This window comes from Schistocerca serialis, unplaced genomic scaffold (assembly GCF_023864345.2).
Source record: "Schistocerca serialis cubense isolate TAMUIC-IGC-003099 unplaced genomic scaffold, iqSchSeri2.2 HiC_scaffold_1236, whole genome shotgun sequence".
Classification (NCBI taxonomy): Eukaryota; Metazoa; Arthropoda; class Insecta; order Orthoptera; family Acrididae; genus Schistocerca; species Schistocerca serialis.
In genome coordinates, this window is record NW_026047443.1 from 72,501 (window position 1) to 77,500 (window position 5,000).

At 51.3% G+C, this 5,000-nt stretch overlaps 1 non-coding gene across 1 annotated transcript in view; it reads right to left on the reverse strand.

Moving 5' to 3' along the window:
* LOC126436456 (small subunit ribosomal RNA) overlaps positions 1–1,181 on the reverse strand; it is a 1,909-nt gene extending 728 nt beyond the window's left edge. The window contains exon 1 of the ribosomal RNA XR_007580679.1: positions 1–1,181. This exon is cut by the window's left edge and continues 728 nt beyond it. This is a non-coding gene — a ribosomal RNA (small subunit ribosomal RNA).
* Between the last annotated feature and the right edge of the window lie 3,819 nt (positions 1,182–5,000).

The window sequence follows — 5,000 nt, forward strand, 5'->3', positions numbered from 1 at the left end:
CGGAGGCTGCCCGCCGAGTCATCGGAGGAACTGCGGCGGATCGCTGGCTGGCATCGTTTATGGTTAGAACTAGGGCGGTATCTGATCGCCTTCGAACCTCTAACTTTCGTTCTTGATTAATGAAAACATACTTGGCAAATGCTTTCGCTTCTGTTCGTCTTGCGACGATCCAAGAATTTCACCTCTAACGTCGCAATACGAATGCCCCCGCCTGTCCCTATTAATCATTACCTCGGGTTCCGAAAACCAACAAAATAGAACCGAGGTCCTATTCCATTATTCCATGCACACAGTATTCAGGCGGGCTTGCCTGCTTTAAGCACTCTAATTTGTTCAAAGTAAACGTGCCGGCCCACCGAGACACTCAATAAAGAGCACCCTGGTAGGATTTCAACGGGGTCCGCCTCGGGACGCACGAGCACGCACGAGGCGGTCGCACGCCTTCGGCTCGCCCCACCGGCAGGACGTCCCACGATACATGCCAGTTAAACACCGACGGGCGGTGAACCAACAGCGTGGGACACAAATCCAACTACGAGCTTTTTAACCGCAACAACTTTAATATACGCTATTGGAGCTGGAATTACCGCGGCTGCTGGCACCAGACTTGCCCTCCAATAGATACTCGTTAAAGGATTTAAAGTGTACTCATTCCGATTACGGGGCCTCGGATGAGTCCCGTATCGTTATTTTTCGTCACTACCTCCCCGTGCCGGGAGTGGGTAATTTGCGCGCCTGCTGCCTTCCTTGGATGTGGTAGCCGTTTCTCAGGCTCCCTCTCCGGAATCGAACCCTGATTCCCCGTTACCCGTTACAACCATGGTAGGCGCAGAACCTACCATCGACAGTTGATAAGGCAGACATTTGAAAGATGCGTCGCCGGTACGAGGACCGTGCGATCAGCCCAAAGTTATTCAGAGTCACCAAGGCAAACGGACCGGACGAGCCGACCGATTGGTTTTGATCTAATAAAAGCGTCCCTTCCATCTCTGGTCGGGACTCTGTTTGCATGTATTAGCTCTAGAATTACCACAGTTATCCAAGTAACGTGGGTACGATCTAAGGAACCATAACTGATTTAATGAGCCATTCGCGGTTTCACCTTAATGCGGCTTGTACTGAGACATGCATGGCTTAATCTTTGAGACAAGCATATGACTACTGGCAGGATCAACCAGGGAGCTGCGTCAACTAGAGCTGAGCAGCCGGCCGCCCGGGAGTGTGTCCCGGGGGCCCGCGCGAACACGCAAGCGTCCGCTCAATTATTCTGCAAACAGGAGGAGGCTGAGCTCCCCTGCACAACACACCTCGAAACCCTCTCAGGTCCCGGCGGCGCGCAGCGCCGTCCTAAGTACTTGGTCGGGTTCGAGAGAGGCGCAATCGCCCGGAGTTAGGCGAGTAGACGCTTTAGGTGCGACCACCCGTGCTCCCAACTGAGCTTGCCGCTGCCGACAGAGGCCCGGGAGCGTGCTGTCGTGGCATTGCCGGCGGGAGACAACACGCGCCACCTACGGTGACCGGCAGCTCCAACGCCAGCGCCACAGAAGGACAAAAGCCCCACTTGGGTGCCGAAGCGAACTCTCCCAGCACAGCGCACGCGCCAACACGTCCGCACAGCTGCGATACAAACCACCTGCGAGAACCGCTGGGGCGACCGAGCAGCAGACGGCGTCGCGGCGCCGAGCGCCGGGCGGCGGCGCATCCTCAGCGCACACAGTCCTCAATCGGACCAGCACACTGCAGATGGCCACCGCGCTTCGCACCGGGCCCGCGAGGACCTACTTTGGCCGCAAGGCGCCGCGAGCAGGGGGCCCCGGCGCGCAGCTGCGCCGCCTGCCGCGTCCGTCGGCCGGCGCGCCTGCCACTGGCCGCCCCCACCAGCCGGCTGTAGCGCGTGCGCCCACGCACCGCGCTGCCAGCACGCCGGGCGGCCCCCCCTCACCGGCCGGGGACAGTCTCACCCAGCCACCGCCGCGTATCGCCTCACACCCAGATCCCCTTTCACGTTCGTGGGCATGGTGGGTATCCCTGAAACAACCAGTTAATAGCTCGACCGATCGTCGCCAACACTGATTCACCTCTAGCGAGAACAACCGCACCACAACGGGTTACCTGTTGTTCATTTGCGTAACGTCACCAGCAAACGTAGACGTCCATCGCCATTTGCAACGAGTATTGCATGCCTGTGTCAGGTGTCACAACACACTACGTCTGCCCACATAGACGCAACAACATGTGCACGCCTCGAGAACACGTGGAAGGTAGCCCCCGTACGTATGCGGTGTCCATTGCGCGAACGACTGTCAGCCGGCCTCTGCAGGATGTCGCAGATGTGGAACGCGGTGCAACATGCTATCACGGTGTGTGAGAAGAGACGACTACGTCCGAATACACGCTCCACTACATCAACAGACTGCTCATGCTGATCGCCATCGAGGGCGTCCGTTCCTCCCACACGTCTGAATGGCGTACCACACTGCAATCCAGCTCTTATAGGGAGACGACACGTAGCTGCGTGCACAATATTTGGACTGTATGGTCTGCCGTTGCTAGGCGCAGTCGTCGTACGGTCACACATGTGCCACGATGTATCATTCAGTACATACGGACCAATGTGCAGTACAGTTTGTGGGTTTTGCGTACATCGGCGGACAGGTGACAGGCCGTACCACAACGTAGGCTGAGTACGTCGGCATGCGAAGGGCATTGAACATGCAAACTTCTCAACGACCAGCTTGCGAAGGCAGGGGGGAAGGGGGGGGGGGCATGTACGTCCTGCTGCTATCCACATTACAGTGTATAGCAGGAGCATGTGGAAAGTCAGCAACACCTGCAAGGTGTTTAACATGACGCGATACACAGGGGACCGGGCAGTGCGAATAGCGAACTATATTGCGAGGGTTGCGGTTAGGCAACACTACACTAATTTAACGAGTTGCATAACAATTACAGAGCAGGTTAAGGCGCAATATAGGTTAGGTTAAGGCACAACATGGGTTACGTTAAAGCACAACATGGGTTACGTTAAAGCACAACATGGGTTACGTTAAAGCACAACATGGGTTACGTTAAAGCACAATTTAGGTTACGTTAAAGCACAATTTAGGTTACGTTAAAGCACAATTTAGGTTACGTTGAAGCACAATTTAGGTTACGTTGAAGCACAATTTAGGTTACGTTGAAGCACAATTTAGGTTACGTTGAAGCACAATTTAGGTTACGTTGAAGCACAAATTAGGTTACGTTGAGGCACAAATTAGGTTACGTTGAGGCACAAATTAGGTTACGTTGAGGCACAAATTAGGTTACGTTGAGGCACAAATTAGGTTACGTTGAGGCACAAATTAGGTTAGGTTGAGGCACAATATGGGTTAGGTTGAGGCACAAATTGGGTTAGGTTGAGGCACAATATGGGTTAGGTTGAGGCACAATATGGGTTAGGTTGAGGCACAATATGGGTTAGGTTGAGGCACAAATTGGGTTAGGTTGAGGCACAATATGGGTTAGGTTAAGGCACAATATGGGTTAGGTTAAGGCACAATATGGGTTAGGTTAAGGTACAATATGGGTTAGGTTAAGGTACAATATGGGTTAGGTTAAGGTACAATATGGGTTAGGTTAAGGTACAATATGGGTTAGGTTAAGGTACAATATGGGTTAGGTTAAGGCACAATATGGGTTAGGTTAAGGCACAACATGGGTTAGGTTAAGGCACAACATGGGTTAGGTTAAGGCACAACATGGGTTAGGTTAAGGCACAACATGGGTTAGGTTAAGGCACAACATGGGTTAGGTTAAGGCACAATATGGGTTAGGTTAAGGCACAATATGGGTTAGGTTAAGGCACAACATGGGTTAGGTTAAGGCACAATATGGGTTAGGTTAAGGCACAACATGGGTTAGGTTAAGGCACAACATGGGTTAGGTTAAGGTACAATATGGGTTAGGTTAAGGTACAATATGGGTTAGGTTAAGGTACAATATGGGTTAGGTTAAGGTACAATATGGGTTAGGTTAAGGTACAATATGGGTTAGGTTAAGGTACAATATGGGTTAGGTTAAGGTACAATATGGGTTAGGTTAAGGTACAATATGGGTTAGGTTAAGGTACAATATGGGTTAGGTTAAGGTACAATATGGGTTAGGTTAAGGCACAACATGGGTTAGGTTAAGGCACAACATGGGTTAGGTTAAGGCACAACATGGGTTAGGTTAAGGCACAACATGGGTTAGGTTAAGGCACAACATGGGTTAGGTTAAGGCACAACATGGGTTAGGTTAAGGCACAACATGGGTTAGGTTAAGGCACAACATGGGTTAGGTTAAGGCACAACATGGGTTAGGTTAAGGCACAACATGGGTTAGGTTAAGGTACAATATGGGTTAGGTTAAGGCACAACATGGGTTAGGTTAAGGCACAACATGGGTTAGGTTAAGGCACAACATGGGTTAGGTTAAGGCACAACATGGGTTAGGTTAAGGCACAACATGGGTTAGGTTAAGGCACAACATGGGTTAGGTTAAGGCACAACATAGGTTAGGTTAAGGCACAACATAGGTTAGGTTAAGGCACAACATAGGTTAGGTTAAGGCACAACATACGTTAGGTTAAGGCACAACGTAGGTTAGGTTAAGGCACAACGTAGGTTAGGTTAAGGCGCAATGTAGGTTAGGTTAAGGTACGATATAGCTGAGGTTAAGGTACAATATCGCTTAGGTTAAGGTACACATTGTTGTAGGGAAAGGTGTATTGGGGGGGGGGGGGCGGCAGGTTCGTTGATAGTGATTATCGTAAGTGCATGCCTGCGGGATCATCCGATTTGTCACGTCAGGATGCACTTGTGGCTCATGACAGGCGGCGCTCCGATTCCAAGGTTATGGCAGATGTGTGTCTTTCATTCCTGCCATTGTTTGTGTACTGTGACAGGAGGCAGTATTGTGATGTTGGGTGCACCCCTGTGTAGGACATGTGTGGGTGTTCGTGGCTTAACTGAGCAATG